Source organism: Anomaloglossus baeobatrachus, unplaced genomic scaffold, assembly GCF_048569485.1.
Source record: "Anomaloglossus baeobatrachus isolate aAnoBae1 unplaced genomic scaffold, aAnoBae1.hap1 Scaffold_504, whole genome shotgun sequence".
Taxonomy (NCBI): domain Eukaryota; kingdom Metazoa; phylum Chordata; class Amphibia; order Anura; family Aromobatidae; genus Anomaloglossus; species Anomaloglossus baeobatrachus.
Genome location: NW_027444396.1, coordinates 92,756 through 111,306, shown reverse-complemented (window position 1 = coordinate 111,306; position 18,551 = coordinate 92,756).

Genomic DNA, 18,551 nt, shown 5'->3' with positions numbered 1-18,551 from the left:
GTCACTAGGATTATGTTAATTAATGTAGAGTCGGTTTCCAACTTCACTGAGTTGGTTTAGTGGTAGGCTCTTTGCTTGTTCTCCAAGAGGTTGTGGGTTCGACTCTGAGGCAAGGCCCATGAACTTTGTTTGGCTGCATGTAATTGCCTAGTCTAATGGACTGTGTTGCCTATGAGTTTCCTCATTCTTTTCTTAGAAGAGTCAATGCTCTGAGACCATGGGGGGCGCTTAGCCCCCTCTCTTCGTCACTGAGGATGATTTCATTTTTCAGGGATTAGAGAGGGTGGTCCTTGTGGTGGACTGCAGGTATGGAGAGCTGTTGTCATCGTATTAGATAGATAAGAATGATTATATGTATTGTAGAAATGTCTCCTATCATGTTCCCTAATTTTTTATTATGTCCACATCCTGGTCCCCATCTTGGACATCATAACAAACGTGCACTTTTTTGTTTAATTTACACATTGGACCATAGGAAAAATGACACTACAGCTACAGAGGTGACCGTCTGATAGCCCAGCTCGACTATCCATCTCTACTGAAGACCCTTTCAGCTTTTTGAGAGTTGGGTGGAGGACATCATCTCTGAAAATAGGGTCCCACAGCTGCACCCCATCAGTGTGAGCAGGACTCTTAGGACTCTTAGAAGAGTTAATGCTCTGAGACCATGGGGGCACTTAGCCCCCTCTCTTCGTCACTGAGGATGATTTCATTTTTCAGGGATTAGAGAGGGTGGTCCTTGTGGTGGACTGCAGGTATGGAGAGCTGTTGTCATCGTATTAGATAGATAAGAATGATTATATGTATTGTAGAAATGTCTCCTATCATGTTCCCTAATTTTTTATTATGTCCACATCCTGGTCCCCATCTTGGACATCATAACAAACGTGCACTTTTTTGTTTAATTTACACATTGGACCATAGGAAAAATGACACTACAGCTACAGAGGTGACCGTCTGATAGCCCAGCTCGACTATCCATCTCTACTGAAGACCCTTTCAGCTTTTTGAGAGTTGGGTGGAGGACATCATCTCTTAAAATAGGGTCCCACAGCTGCACCCCATCAGTGTGAGCAGGACTCTTAGGACTCTTAGAAGAGTCAATGCTCTAAAACCATGGGGGCGCTTAGCCCCCTCTCTTCGTCCCTGAGGATGATTTCATTTTTCAGGGATTAGAGAGGGTGGTCCTTGTGGTGGACTGCAGGTATGGAGAGCTGTTGTCATCGTATTAGATAGATAAGAATGATTATATGTATTGTAGAAATGTCTCCTATCATGTTCCCTAATTTTTTATTATGTCCACATCCTGGTCCCCATCTTGGACATCATAACAAACGTGCACTTTTTTGTTTAATTTACACATTGGACCATAGGAAAAATGACACTACAGCTACAGAGGTGACCGTCTGATAGCCCAGCTCGACTATCCATCTCTACTGAAGACCCTTTCAGCTTTTTGAGAGTTGGGTGGAGGACATCATCTCTGAAAATAGGGTCCCACAGCTGCACCCCATCAGTGTGAGCAGGACTCTTGGGACTCTTAGAAGAGTTAATGCTCTGAGACCATGGGGGCGCTTAGCCCCCTCTCTTCGTCACTGAGGATGATTTCATTTTTCAGGGATTAGAGAGGGTGGTCCTTGTGGTGGACTGCAGGTATGGAGAGCTGTTGTGATCGTATTAGATAGATAAGAATGATTATATGTATTGTAGAAATGTCTCCTATCATGTTCCCTAATTTTTTATTATGTCCACATCCTGGTCCCCATCTTGGACATCATAACAAACGTGCACTTTTTTGTTTAATTTACACATTGGACCATAGGAAAAATGACACTACAGCTACAGAGGTGACCGTCTGATAGCCCAGCTCGACTATCCATCTCTACTGAAGACCCTTTCAGCTTTTTGAGAGTTGGGTGGAGGACATCATCTCTTAAAATAGGGTCCCACAGCTGCACCCCATCAGTGTAAGCAGGACTCTTAGGACTCTTAGAAGAGTCAATGCTCTAAAACCATGGGGGGCGCTTAGCCCCCTCTCTTCGTCCCTGAGGATGATTTCATTTTTCAGGGATTAGAGAGGGTGGTCCTTGTGGTGGACTGCAGGTATGGAGAGCTGTTGTCATCGTATTAGATAGATAAGAATGATTATATGTATTGTAGAAATGTCTCCTATCATGTTCCCTAGTTTTTTATTATGTCCACATCCTGGTCCCCATCTTGGACATCATAACAAACGTGCACTTTTTTGTTTAATTTACACATTGGACCATAGGAAAAATGACACTACAGCTACAGAGGTGACCGTCTGATAGCCCAGCTCGACTATCCATCTCTACTGAAGACCCTTTCAGCTTTTTGAGAGTTGGGTGGAGGACATCATCTCTGAAAATAGGGTCCCACAGCTGCACCCCATCAGTGTGAGCAGGACTCTTAGGACTCTTAGAAGAGTCAATGCTCTGAGACCATTGGGGGCACTTAGCCCCCTCTCTTCATCACTGAGGATGATTTCATTTTTCAGGGATTAGAGAGGGTGGTCCTTGTGGTGGACTGCAGATATGGAGAGCTGTTATCATCGTATTAGATAGATAAGAATGATTATATGTATTGTAGAAATGTCTCCTATCATGTTCCCTAATTTTTTATTATGTCCACATCCTGGTCCCCATCTTGGACATCATAACAAACGTGCACTTTTTTGTTTAATTTACACATTGGACCATAGGAAAAATGACACTACAGCTACAGAGGTGACCGTCTGATAGCCCAGCTCGACTATCCATCTCTACTGAAGACCCTTTCAGCTTTTTGAGAGTTGGGTGGAGGACATCATCTCTGAAAATAGGGTCCCACAGCTGCACCCCATCAGTGTAAGCAGGACTCTTAGGACTCTTAGAAGAGTCAATGCTCTAAAACCATGGGGGCGCTTAGCCCCCTCTCTTCGTCCCTGAGGATGATTTCATTTTTCAGGGATTAGAGAGGGCGGTCCTTGTGGTGGACTGCAGGTATGGAGAGCTGTTGTCATCGTATTAGATAGATAAGAATGATTATATGTATTGTAGAAATGTCTCCTATCATGTTCCATAATTTCTTATTATGTCCACATCCTGGTCCCCATCTTGGACATCATAACAAACGTGCACTTTTTTGTTTAATTTACACATTGGACCATAGGAAAAATGACACTACAGCTACAGAGGTGACCGTCTGATAGCCCAGCTCGACTATCCATCTCTACTGAAGACCCTTTCAGCTTTTTGAGAGTTGGGTGGAGGACATCATCTCTGAAAATAGGGTCCCACAGCTTCACCCCATCAGTGTGAGCAGGACTCTTAGGACTCTTAGAAGAGTCAATGCTCTGGTACCATGGGGGGCGCTTGGCCCCCTCTCTTCGTCACTGAGGATGATTTCATTTTTCAGGGATTAGAGAGGGTGGTCCTTGTGGTGGACTGCAGGTATGGAGAGCTGTTGTCATCGTATTAGATAGATAAGAATGATTATATGTATTGTAGAAATGTCTCCTATCATGTTCCCTAATTTTTTATTATGTCCACATCCTGGTCCCCATCTTGGACATCATAACAAACGTGCACTTTTTTGTTTAATTTACACATTGGACCATAGGAAAAATGACACTACAGCTACAGAGGTGACCGTCTGATAGCCCAGCTCGACTATCCATCTCTACTGAAGACCCTTTCAGCTTTTTGAGAGTTGGGTGGAGGACATCATCTCTGAAAATAGGGTCCCACAGCTGCACCCCATCAGTGTGAGCAGGACTCTTAGGACTCTTAGAAGAGTCAATGCTCTGAGACCATTGGGGGCACTTAGCCCCCTCTCTTCATCACTGAGGATGATTTCATTTTTCAGGGATTAGAGAGGGTGGTCCTTGTGGTGGACTGCAGATATGGAGAGCTGTTATCATCGTATTAGATAGATAAGAATGATTATATGTATTGTAGAAATGTCTCCTATCATGTTCCCTAATTTTTTATTCTGTCCACATCCTGGTCCCCATCTTGGACATCATAACAAACGTGCACTTTTTTGTTTAATTTACACATTGGACCATAGGAAAAATGACACTACAGCTACAGAGGTGACCGTCTGATAGCCCAGCTCGACTATCCATCTCTACTGAAGACCCTTTCAGCTTTTTGAGAGTTGGGTGGAGGACATCATCTCTGAAAATAGGGTCCCACAGCTGCACCCAATCAGTGTGAGCAGGACTCTTAGGACTCTTAGAAGAGTCAATGCTCTGAGACCATGGGGGGCGCTTAGCCCCCTCTCTTCGTCACTGAGGATGATTTCATTTTTCAGGGATTAGAGAGGTTGGTCCTTGTGGTGGACTGCAGGTATGGAGAGCTGTTGTCATCGTATTAAATAGATAAGAATGATTATATGTATTGTAGAAATGTCTCCTATCATGTTCCCTAATTTTTTATTATGTCCACATCCTGGTCCCCATCTTGGACATCATAACAAACGTGCACTTTTTTGTTTAATTTACACATTGGACCATAGGAAAAATGACACTACAGCTACAGAGGTGACCGTCTGATAGCCCAGCTCGACTATCCATCTCTACTGAAGACCCTTTCAGCTTTTTGAGAGTTGGGTGGAGAATATCATCTCTGAAAATAGGGTCCCACAGCTGCACCCCATCAGTGTGAGCAGGACTCTTAGGACTCTTAGAAGAGTCAATGCTCTGAGACCATGGGGGGCACTTAGCCCCCTCTCTTCGTCACTGAGGATGATTTCACTTTTCAGGGAATAGAGAGGGTGGTCCTTGTGGTGGACTGCAGGTATGGAGAGCTGTTGTCATCGTATTAGATAGATAAGAATGATTATATGTATTGTAGAAATGTCTCCTATCATGTTCCCTATTTTTTTATTATGTCCACATCCTGGTCCCCATCTTGGAAATCATAACAAACGTGCACTTTTTTGTTTAATATACACATTGGACCATAGGAAAAATGACACTACAGCTACAGAGGTGACCGTCTGATAGCCCAGCTCGACTATCCATCTCTACTGAAGACCCTTTCAGCTTTTTGAGAGTTGGGTGGAGGACATCATCTCTGAAAATAGGGTCCCACAGCTTCACCCCATCAGTGTGAGCAGGACTCTTAGGACTCTTAGAAGAGTCAATGCTCTGGTACCATGGGGGGCGCTTGGCCCCCTCTCTTCGTCACTGAGGATGATTTCATTTTTCAGGGATTAGAGAGGGTGGTCCTTGTGGTGGACTGCAGGTATGGAGAGCTGTTGTCATCGTATTAGATAGATAAGAATGATTATATGTATTGTAGAAATGTCTCCTATCATGTTCCCTAATTTTTTATTATGTCCACATCCTGGTCCCCATCTTGGACATCATAACAAACGTGCACTTTTTTGTTTAATTTACACATTGGACCATAGGAAAAATGACACTACAGCTACAGAGGTGACCGTCTGATAGCCCAGCTCGACTATCCATCTCTACTGAAGACCCTTTCAGCTTTTTGAGAGTTGGGTGGAGGACATCATCTCTGAAAATAGGGTCCCACAGCTGCACCCCATCAGTGTGAGCAGGACTCTTAGGACTCTTAGAAGAGTCAATGCTCTGAGACCATTGGGGGCACTTAGCCCCCTCTCTTCATCACTGAGGATGATTTCATTTTTCAGGGATTAGAGAGGGTGGTCCTTGTGGTGGACTGCAGATATGGAGAGCTGTTATCATCGTATTAGATAGATAAGAATGATTATATGTATTGTAGAAATGTCTCCTATCATGTTCCCTAATTTTTTATTCTGTCCACATCCTGGTCCCCATCTTGGACATCATAACAAACGTGCACTTTTTTGTTTAATTTACACATTGGACCATAGGAAAAATGACACTACAGCTACAGTGGTGACCGTCTGATAGCCCAGCTCGACTATCCATCTCTACTGAAGACCCTTTCAGCTTTTTGAGAGTTGGGTGGAGGACATCATCTCTGAAAATAGGGTCCCACAGCTGCACCCCATCAGTGTGAGCAGGACTCTTAGGACTCTTAGAAGAGTCAATGCTCTGAGACCATGGGGGGCGCTTAGCCCCCTCTCTTCGTCACTGAGGATGATTTCATTTTTCAGGGATTAGAGAGGTTGGTCCTTGTGGTGGACTGCAGGTATGGAGAGCTGTTGTCATCGTATTAAATAGATAAGAATGATTATATGTATTGTAGAAATGTCTCCTATCATGTTCCCTAATTTTTTATTATGTCCACATCCTGGTCCCCATCTTGGACATCATAACAAACGTGCACTTTTTTGTTTAATTTACACATTGGACCATAGGAAAAATGACACTACAGCTACAGAGGTGACCGTCTGATAGCCCAGCTCGACTATCCATCTCTACTGAAGACCCTTTCAGCTTTTTGAGAGTTGGGTGGAGAACATCATCTCTGAAAATAGGGTCCCACAGCTGCACCCCATCAGTGTGAGCAGGACTCTTAGGACTCTTAGAAGAGTCAATGCTCTGAGACCATGGGGGGCGCTTAGCCCCCTCTCTTCGTCACTGAGGATGATTTCACTTTTCAGGGAATAGAGAGGGTGGTCCTTGTGGTGGACTGCAGGTATGGAGAGCTGTTGTCATCGTATTAGATAGATAAGAATGATTATATGTATTGTAGAAATGTCTCCTATCATGTTCCCTATTTTTTTATTATGTCCACATCCTGGTCCCCATCTTGGAAATCATAACAAACGTGCACTTTTTTGTTTAATATACACATTGGACCATAGGAAAAATGACACTACAGCTACAGAGGTGACCGTCTGATAGCCCAGCTCGACTATCCATCTCTACTGAAGACCCTTTCAGCTTTTTGAGAGTTGGGTGGAGGACATCATCTCTGAAAATAGGGTCCCACAGCTGCACCCCATCAGTGTGAGCAGGAATCTTAGGACTCTTAGAAGAGTCAATGCTCTGAGACCATGGGGGGCGCTTAGCCCCCTCTCTTCGTCACTGAGGATGATTTCATTTTTTAGGGATTAGAGAGAGTGGTCCTTGTGGTGGACTGCAGGTATGGAGAGCTGTTGTGATCGTATTAGATAGATAAGAATGATTATATGTATTGTAGAAATGTCTCCTATCATGTTCCCTAATTTTTTATTATGTCCACATCCTGGTCCCCATCTTGAACATCATAACAAACGTGCACTTTTTTGTTTAATTTACACATTGGACCATAGGAAAAATGACACTACAGCTACAGAGGTGACCGTCTGATAGCCCAGCTCGACTATCCATCTCTACTGAAGACCCTTTCAGCTTTTTGAGAGTTGGGTGGAGGACATCATCTCTGAAAATAGGGTCCCACAGCTTCACCCCATCAGTGTGAGCAGGACTCTTAGGACTCTTGGAAGAGTCAATGCTCTGGTACCATGGGGGGCGCTTGGCCCCCTCTCTTCGTCACTGAGGATGATTTCATTTTTCAGGGATTAGAGAGGGTGGTCCTTGTGGTGGACTGCAGGTATGGAGAGCTGTTGTCATCGTATTAGATAGATAAGAATGATTATATGTATTGTAGAAATGTCTCCTATCATGTTCCCTAATTTTTTATTATGTCCACATCCTGGTCCCCATCTTGGACATCATAACCAACGTCCACTTTTTCGTTTAATTTACACATTGGGCCATAGGAAAAATGACACTACAGCTACAGAGGTGACCGTCTGATAGCCCAGCTCGACTATCCATCTCTACTGAAGACCCTTTCAGCTTTTTGAGAGTTGGGTGGAGGACATCATCTCTGAAAATAGGGTCCCACAGCTGCACCCATCAGTGTGAGCAGGACTCTTAGGACTCTTAGAAGAGTTAATGCTCTGAGACCATGGGGGCGCTTAGCCCCCTCTCTTCGTCACTGAGGATGATTTCATTTTTCAGGGATTAGAGAGGGTGGTCCTTGTGGTGGACTGCAGGTATGGAGAGCTGTTGTCATCGTATTAGATAGATAAGAATGATTATATGTATTGTAGAAATGTCTCCTATCATGTTCTCTAATTTTTTATTATGTCCACATCCTGGTCCCCATCTTGGACATCATAACAAACGTGCACTTTTTTGTTTAATTTACACATTGGACCATAGGAAAAATGACACTACAGCTACAGAGGTGACCGTCTGATAGCCCAGCTCGACTATCCATCTCTACTGAAGACCATTTCAGCTTTTTGAGAGTTGGGTGGAGGACATCATCTCTGAAAATAGGGTCCCACAGCTGCACCCCATCAGTGTGAGCAGGACTCTTAGGACTCTTAGAAGAGTCAATGCTCTGAGACCATTGGGGGCACTTAGCCCCCTCTCTTCATCACTGAGGATGATTTCATTTTTCAGGGATTAGAGAGGGTGGTCCTTGTGGTGGACTGCAGATATGGAGAGCTGTTATCATCGTATTAGATAGATAAGAATGTATGTCCACATCCTGGTCCCCATCTTGGACATCATAACAAACGTGCACTTTTTTGTTTAATTTACACATTGGACCATAGGAAAAATGACACTACAGCTACAGAGGTGACCGTCTGATAGCCCAGCTCGACTATCCATCTCTACTGAAGACCCTTTCAGCTTTTTGAGAGTTGGGTGGAGGACATCATCTCTGAAAATAGGGTCCCACAGCTGCACCCCATCAGTGTGAGCAGGACTCTTAGGACTCTTAGAAGAGTCAATGCTCTGAGACCATGGGGGGCGCTTAGCCCCCTCTCTTCGTCACTGAGGATGATTTCATTTTTCAGGGATTAGAGAGGGTGGTCCTTGTGGTGGACTGCAGGTATGGAGAGCTGTTGTCATCGTATTAAATAGATAAGAATGATTATATGTATTGTAGAAATGTCTCCTATCATGTTCCCTAATTTTTTATTATGTCCACATCCTGGTCCCCATCTTGGACATCATAACAAACGTGCACTTTTTTGTTTAATTTACACATTGGACCATAGGAAAAATGACACTACAGCTACAGAGGTGACCGTCTGATAGCCCAGCTCGACTATCCATCTCTACTGAAGACCCTTTCAGCTTTTTGAGAGTTGGGTGGAGAACATCATCTCTGAAAATAGGGTCCCACAGCTGCACCCCATCAGTGTGAGCAGGACTCTTAGGACTCTTAGAAGAGTCAATGCTCTGAGACCATGGGGGGCGCTTAGCCCCCTCTCTTCGTCACTGAGGATGATTTCACTTTTCAGGGAATAGAGAGGGTGGTCCTTGTGGTGGACTGCAGGTATGGAGAGCTGTTGTCATCGTATTAGATAGATAAGAATGATTATATGTATTGTAGAAATGTCTCCTATCATGTTCCCTATTTTTTATTATGTCCACATCCTGGTCCCCATCTTGGAAATCATAACAAACGTGCACTTTTTTGTTTAATTTACAAATTGGACAACAGGAAAAATGACACTACAGCTACAGAGGTGACCGTCTGATAGCCCAGCTCGACTATCCATCTCTACTGAAGACCCTTTCAGCTTTTTGAGAGTTGGGTGGAGGACATCATCTCTGAAAATAGGGTCCCACAGCTTCACCACATCAGTGTGAGCAGGACTCTTAGGACTCTTAGAAGAGTCAATGCTCTGGTACCATGGGGGGCGCTTGGCCCCCTCTCTTCGTCACTGAGGATGATTTCATTTTTCAGGGATTAGAGAGGGTGGTCCTTGTGGTGGACTGCAGGTATGGAGAGCTGTTGTCATCGTATTAGATTGATAAGAATGATTATATGTATTGTAGAAATGTCTCCTATCATGTTCCCTAATTTTTTATTATGTCCACATCCTGGTCCCCATCTTGGACATCATAACAAACGTGCACTTTTTTGTTTAATTTACACATTGGACCATAGGAAAAATGACACTACAGCTACAGAGGTGACCGTCTGATAGCCCAGCTCGACTATCCATCTCTACTGAAGACCCTTTCAGCTTTTTGAGAGTTGGGTGGAGGACATCATCTCTGAAAATAGGGTCCCACAGCTGCACCCCATCAGTGTGAGCAGGACTCTTAGGACTCTTAGAAGAGTTAATGCTCTGAGACCATGGGGGCGCTTAGCCCCCTCTCTTCGTCACTGAGGATGATTTCATTTTTCAGGGATTAGAGAGGGTGGTCCTTGTGGTGGACTGCAGGTATGGAGAGCTGTTGTCATCGTATTAGATAGATAAGAATGATTATATGTATTGTAGAAATGTCTCCTATCATGTTCCCTAATTTTTTATTATGTCCACATCCTGGTCCCCATCTTGGACATCATAACAAACGTGCACTTTTTTGTTTAATATACACATTGGACCATAGGAAAAATGACACTACAGCTACAGAGGTGACCGTCTGATAGCCCAGCTCGACTATCCATCTCTACTGAAGACCCTTTTAGCTTTTTGAGAGTTGGGTGGAGGACATCATCTCTGAAAATAGGGTCCCACAGCTGCACCCCATCAGTGTGAGCAGGACTCTTAGGACTCTTAGAAGAGTCAATGCTCTGAGACCATTGGGGGCACTTAGCCCCCTCTCTTCGTCACTGAGGATGATTTCATTTTTCAGGGATTAGAGAGGGTGGTCCTTGTGGTGGACTGCAGGTATGGAGAGCTGTTATCATCGTATTAGATAGATAAGAATGATTATATGTATTGTAGAAATGTCTCCTATCATGTTCCCTAATTTTTTATTATGTCCACATCCTGGTCCCCATCTTGGACATCATAACAAACGTGCACTTTTTGTTTAATTTACACATTGGACCATAGGAAAAATGACACTACAGCTACAGAGGTGACCGTCTGATAGCCCAGCTCGACAATCCATCTCTACTGAAGACCCTTTCAGCTTTTTGAGAGTTGGGTGGAGGACATCATCTCTGAAAATAGGGTCCCACAGCTGCACCCCATCAGTGTGAGCAGGACTCTTAGGACTCTTAGAAGAGTCAATGCTTTGAGACCATGGGGGGCGCTTAGCCCCCTCTCTTCGTCACTGAGGATGATTTCACTTTTCAGGGAATAGTGAGGGTGGTCCTTGTGGTGGACTGCAGTTATGGAGAGCTGTTGTCATCGTATTAGATAGATAAGAATGATTATATGTATTGTAGAAATGTCTCCTATCATGTTCCCTATTTTTTTATTATGTCCACATCCTGGTCCCCATCTTGGAAATCATAACAAACGTGCACTTTTTTGTTTAATTTACACATTGGACCATAGGAAAAATGACACTACAGCTACAGAGGTGACCGTCTGGTAGCCCAGCTCGACTATCCATCTCTACTGAAGACCCTTTCAGCTTTTTGAGAGTTGGGTGGAGGACATCATCTCTTAAAATAGGGTCCCACAGCTGCACCCCATCAGTGTAAGCAGGACTCTTAGGACTCTTAGAAGAGTCAATGCTCTAAAACCATGGGGGGCGCTTAGCCCCCTCTCTTCGTCCCTGAGGATGATTTCATTTTTCAGGGATTAGAGAGGGTGGTCCTTGTGGTGGACTGCAGGTATGGAGAGCTGTTGTCATCGTATTAGATAGATAAGAATGATTATATGTATTGTAGAAATGTCTCCTATCATGTTCCCTAATTTTTTATTATGTCCACATCCTGGTCCCCATCTTGGACATCATAACAAACGTGCACTTTTTTGTTTAATTTACACATTGGACCATAGGAAAAATGACACTACAGCTACAGAGGTGACCGTCTGATAGCCCAGCTCGACTATCCATCTCTACTGAAGACCCTTTCAGCTTTTTGAGAGTTGGGTGGAGGACATCATCTCTGAAAATAGGGTCCCACAGCTGCACCCCATCAGTGTGAGCAGGACTCTTAGGACTCTTAGAAGAGTCAATGCTCTAAAACCATGGGGGGCGCTTAGCCCCCTCTCTTCGTCCCTGAGGATGATTTCATTTTTCAGGGATTAGAGAGGGTGGTCCTTGTGGTGGACTGCAGGTATGGAGAGCTGTTGTCATCGTATTAGATAGATAAGAATGATTATATGTATTGTAGAAATGTCTCCTATCATGTTCCCTAATTTTTTATTATGTCCACATCCTGGTCCCCATCTTGGACATCATAACAAACGTGCACTTTTTTGTTTAATTTACACATTGGACCATAGGAAAAATGACACTACAGCTACAGAGGTGACCGTCTGATAGCCCAGCTCGACTATCCATCTCTACTGAAGACCCTTTCAGCTTTTTGAGAGTTGGGTGGAGGACATCATCTCTGAAAATAGGGTCCCACAGCTGCACCCCATCAGTGTGAGCAGGACTCTTAGGACTCTTAGAAGAGTTAATGCTCTGAGACCATGGGGGCGCTTAGCCCCCTCTCTTCGTCACTGAGGATGATTTCATTTTTCAGGGATTAGAGAGGGTGGTCCTTGTGGTGGACTGCAGGTATGGAGAGCTGTTGTCATCGTATTAGATAGATAAGAATGATTATATGTATTGTAGAAATGTCTCCTATCATGTTCCCTAATTTTTTATTATGTCCACATCCTGGTCTCCATCTTGGACATCATAACAAACGTGCACTTTTTTGTTTAATTTACACATTGGACCATAGGAAAAATGACACTACAGCTACAGAGGTGACCGTCTGATAGCCCAGCTCGACTATCCATCTCTACTGAAGACCCTTTCAGCTTTTTGAGAGTTGGGTGGAGGACATCATCTCTGAAAATAGGGTCCCACAGCTGCACCCCATCAGTGTGAGCAGGACTCTTAGGACTCTTAGAAGAGTCAATGCTCTGAGACCATTGGGGGCACTTAGCCCCCTCTCTTCATCACTGAGGATGATTTCATTTTTCAGGGATTAGAGAGGGTGGTCCTTGTGGTGGACTGCAGGTATGGAGAGCTGTTGTCATCGTATTCGATAGATAAGAATGATTATATGTATTGTAGAAATGTCTCCTATCATGTTCCCTAATTTTTTATTATGTCCACATCCTGGTCCCCATCTTGGACATCATAACAAACGTGCACTTTTTTGTTTAATTTACACATTGGACCATAGGGAAAATGAAACTACAGCTACAGAGGTGACCGTCTGATAGCCCAGCTCGACTATCCATCTCTACTGAAGACCCTTTCAGCTTTTTGAGAGTTGGGTGGAGGACATCATCTCTGAAAATAGGGTCCCACAGCTGCACCCCATCAGTGTGAGCAGGACTCTTAGGACTCTTAGACCCTTTCAGCTTTTTGAGAGTTGGGTGGAGGACATCATCTCTGAAAATAGGGTCCCACAGCTGCACCCCATCAGTGTGAGCAGGACTCTTAGGACTCTTAGAAGAGTCAATGCTCTGAGACCATTGGGGGCACTTAGCCCCCTCTCTTCATCACTGAGGATGATTTCATTTTTCAGGGATTAGAGAGGGTGGTCCTTGTGGTGGACTGCAGATATGGAGAGCTGTTATCATCGTATTAGATAGATAAGAATGATTATATGTATTGTAGAAATGTCTCCTATCATGTTCCCTAATTTTTTATTATGTCCACATCCTGGTCCCCATCTTGGACATCATAACAAACGTGCACTTTTTTGTTTAATTTACACATTGGACCATAGGAAAAATGACACTACAGCTACAGAGGTGACCGTCTGATAGCCCAGCTCGACTATCCATCTCTACTGAAGACCCTTTCAGCTTTTTGAGAGTTGGGTGGAGGACATCATCTCTGAAAATAGGGTCCCACAGCTGCACCCCATCAGTGTGAGCAGGACTCTTAGGACTCTTAGAAGAGTCAATGCTCTGAGACCATGGGGGGCGCTTAGCCCCCTCTCTTCGTCACTGAGGATGATTTCATTTTTCAGGGATTAGAGAGGGTGGTCCTTGTAGTGGACTGCAGGTATGGAGAGCTGTTGTCATCGTATTAAATAGATAAGAATGATTATATGTATTGTAGAAATGTCTCCTATCATGTTCCCTAATTTTTTATTATGTCCACATCCTGGTCCCCATCTTGGACATCATAACAAACGTGCACTTTTTTGTTTAATTTACACATTGGACCATAGGAAAAATGACACTACAGCTACAGAGGTGACCGTCTGATAGCCCAGCTCGACTATCCATCTCTACTGAAGACCCTTTCAGCTTTTTGAGAGTTGGGTGGAGAACATCATCTCTGAAAATAGGGTCCCACAGCTGCACCCCATCAGTGTGAGCAGGACTCTTAGGACTCTTAGAAGAGTCAATGCTCTGAGACCATGGGGGGCGCTTAGCCCCCTCTCCTCGTCACTGAGGATGATTTCACTTTTTAGGGAATAGAGAGGGTGGTCCTTGTGGTGGACTGCAGGTATGGAGAGCTGTTGTCATCGTATTAGATAGATAAGAATGATTATATGTATTGTAGAAATGTCTCCTATCATGTTCCCTATTTTTTTATTATGTCCACATCCTGGTCCCCATCTTGGAAATCATAACAAACGTGCACTTTTTTGTTTAATTTACAAATTGGACCATAGGAAAAATGACACTACAGCTACAGAGGTGACCGTCTGATAGCCCAGCTCGACTATCCATCTCTACTGAAGACCCTTTCAGCTTTTTGAGAGTTGGGTGGAGGACATCATCTCTGAAAATAGGGTCCCACAGCTGCACCCCATCAGAGTGAGCAGGAATCTTAGGACTCTTAGAAGAGTCAATGCTCTGAGACCATGGGGGGCGCTTAGCCCCCTCTCTTCGTCACTGAGGATGATTTCATTTTTCAGGGATTAGAGAGAGTGGTCCTTGTGGTGGACTGCAGGTATGGAGAGCTGTTGTGATCGTATTAGATAGATAAGAATGATTATATGTATTGTAGAAATGTCTTCAGTAGAGATGGATAGTCGAGCTGGGCTATCAGACAGTCACCTCTGTAGCTGTAGTGTCATTTTTCCTATGGTCCAATGTGTAAATTAAACAAAAAAGTGCACGTTTGTTATGATGTCCAAGATGGGGACCAGGATGTGGACATAATAAAAAATTAGGGAACATGATAGGAGACATTTCTACAATACATATAATCATTCTTATCTATCTAATACGATGACAACAGCTCTCCATACCTGCAGTCCACCACAAGGACCACCCTCTCTAATCCCTGAAAAATGAAATCATCCTCAGTGACGAAGAGAGGGGGCTAAGCGCCCCCATGGTCTCAGAGCATTAACTCTTCTAAGAGTCCTAAGGGCATTTCGCGCATAAATGAAATGATCACATTTTTCTCCAAAACTATAACAGATGCAAGCTTGTCCTGTTTGGTGGAGATAATATTTAATAAAATAAGTAGAAACCTACTAAACGTTTTGTTTGTTTATATTGCAATCCTGAGATAATCGTCTCCATGCTCTAAATCCATTTTAAAGCCATTTCAAAGGCATTTCACGCATAAATGAAATGATCATATTTTTCTCCAAAACTATAACACATGCAAGCTTGTCCTGTTTGGTGGAGATGATATTTAATAAAATAAGTAGAAATCCACTAAAAGTTTTGTTTGGTTATCTTGCAATCCCAAGATAATCGTCTCCATGCTCCAAATCCATTTTAAAGCCATTTTTAAGGCATTTCGCGCATAAATGAAATGATCACATTTTTCTCCAAAACTATAACAGATGCAAGCTTGTCCTGTTTGGTGGAGATAATATTTAATAAAATAAGTAGAAATCTACTAAAAGTTTTGTTTGTTTATATTGCCATCCTGAGATAATCGTCTCCATGCTCCAAATCCATTTTAAAGCCATTTCAAAGGCATTTTGCGCATAAATGAAATGATCACATTTTTCTCCAAAACTATAACACATGCAAGCTTGTCCTGTTTGGTGGAGATGATATTTGGTAAAATAAGTAGAAATCCACTAAAAGTTTTGTTTGGTTATCTTGCAATCCCGAGATAATCGTCTCCATGCTCCAAATCTATTTTAAAGCCATTTCAAAGGCATTGTGCGCATAAATGAAATGATCACATTTTTCTCCAAAACTATAACAGATGCAAGCTTGTCCTGTTTGGTGGGGATAATATTTAATAAAATAAGTAGAAATCCACTAAAAGTTTTGTTTGGTTATCTTGCAATCCCGAGATAATCATCTCCATGCTCCAAATCCATTTTAAAGCCATTTTTAAGGCATTTCGCGCATAAATGAAATGATCACATTTTTCTCCAAAACTATAACAGATGGAAGCTCGTCCTGTTTGGAGGGGATGATATTTAATAAAATAAGTAGAAATCCACTAAAAGTTTTGTTTGGTTATATTGCAATCCCGAGATAATCGTCTCCATGCTTCAAATCCATTTAAAAGCCATTTTGAAGGCATTTCACGCATAAATGAAATGATCACATTTTTCTTCAAAACTAAAACAGATGCAAGCTTGTCCTGTTTGGTAGAGATGATATTTAATAAAATATGTAGAAATCCACTAAAAGTTTTGTTTGGTTATCTTGCAATCCCGAGATAATCGTCTCCATGCTTCAAAACTATTTTAAAGCCATTTTTAAGGCATTTCGCGCATACATGAAATGATCACATTTTTCTCCAAAACTATAACAGATGCAAGCTTGTCCTGTTTGGTGGAGATAATATTTAATAAAATAAGTAGAAACCTACTAAAAGTTTTGTTTGGCGCCCCCCATGGTTTTAGAGCATTGACTCTTCTAAGAGTCCTAAGAGTCCTGCTTACACTGATGGGGTGCAGCTGTGGGACCCTATTTTAAGAGATGATGTCCTCCACCCAACTCTCAAAAAGCTGAAAGGGTCTTCAGTAGAGATGGATAGTCGAGCTGGGCTATCAGACGGTCACCTCTGTAGCTGTAGTGTCATTTTTCCTATGGTCCAATGTGTAAATTAAACAAAAAAGTGCACGTTTGTTATGATGTCCAAGATGGGGACCAGGATGTGGACATAATAAAAAATTAGGGAACATGATAGGAGACATTTCTACAATACATATAATCATTCTTATCTATCTAATACGATCACAACAGCTCTCCATTCCTGCAGTCCACCACAAGGACCACTCTCTCTAATCCCTGAAAAATGAAATCATCCTCAGTGACGAAGAGAGGGGGCTAAGCGCCCCCCATGGTCTCAGATCATTGACTCTTCTAAGAGTCCTAAGAGTCCTGCTCACACTGATGGGGTGCAGCTGTGGGACCCTATTTTCAGAGATGATGTCCTCCACCCAACTCTCAAAAAGCTGAAAGGGTCTTCAGTAGAGATGGATAGTCGAGCTGGGCTATCAGACGGTCACCTCTGTAGCTGTAGTGTCATTTTTCCTATGGTCCAATGTGTAAATTAAACAAAAAAGTGCACGTTTGTTATGATTTCCAAGATGGGGACCAGGATGTGGACATAATAAAAAAATAGGGAACATGATAGGAGACATTTCTACAATACATATAATCATTCTTATCTATCTAATACGATGACAACAGCTCTCCATACCTTCAGTCCACCACAAGGACCACCCTCTCTATTCCCTGAAAAGTGAAATCATCCTCAGTGACGAAGAGAGGGGGCTAAGCGCCCCCCATGGTCTCAGAGCATTGACTCTTCTAAGAGTCCTAAGAGTCCTGCTCACACTGATGGGGTGCAGCTGTGGGACCCTATTTTCAGAGATGATGTTCTCCACCAAACTCTCAAAAAGCTGAAAGGGTCTTCAGTAGAGATGGATAGTCGAGCTGGGCTATCAGACGGTCACCTCTGTACCTGTAGTGTCATTTTTCCTATGGTCCAATGTGTAAATTAAACAAAAAAGTGCACGTTTGTTATGATGTCCAAGATGGGGACCAGGATGTGGACATAATAAAAAATTAGGGAACATGATAGGAGACATTTCTACAATACATATAATCATTCTTATCTATTTAAAATGATGACAACAGCTCTCCATACCTGCAGTCCACCACAAGGACCACCCTCTCTAATCCCTGAAAAATGAAATCATCCTCAGTGACGAAGAGAGGGGGCTAAGCGCACCCCATGGTCTCAAAACATTGACTCTTCTAAGAGTCCTAAGAGTCCTGCTCACACTGATGGGGTGCAGCTGTGGGACCCTATTTTCAGAGATGATGTCCTCCACCCAACTCTCAAAAAGCTGAAAGGGTCTTCAGTAGAGATGGATAGTCGAGCTGGGCTATCAGACGGTCACCTCTGTAGCTGTAGTGTCATTTTTCCTATGGTCCAATGTGTAAATTAAACAAAAAAGTGCACGTTTGTTATGATTTCCAAGATGGGGACCAGGATGTGGACATAATAAAAAAATAGGGAACATGATAGGAGACATTTCTACAATACATATAATCATTCTTATCTATCTAATACGATGACAACAGCTCTCCATACCTGCAGTCCACCACAAGGACCACCCTCTCTATTCCCTGAAAAGTGAAATCATCCTCAGTGACGAAGAGAGGGGGCTAAGCGCCCCCCATGGTCTCAGAGCATTGACTCTTCTAAGAGTCCTAAGAGTCCTGCTCACACTGATGGGGTGCAGCTGTGGGACCCTATTTTCAGAGATGATGTTCTCCACCAAACTCTCAAAAAGCTGAAAGGGTCTTCAGTAGAG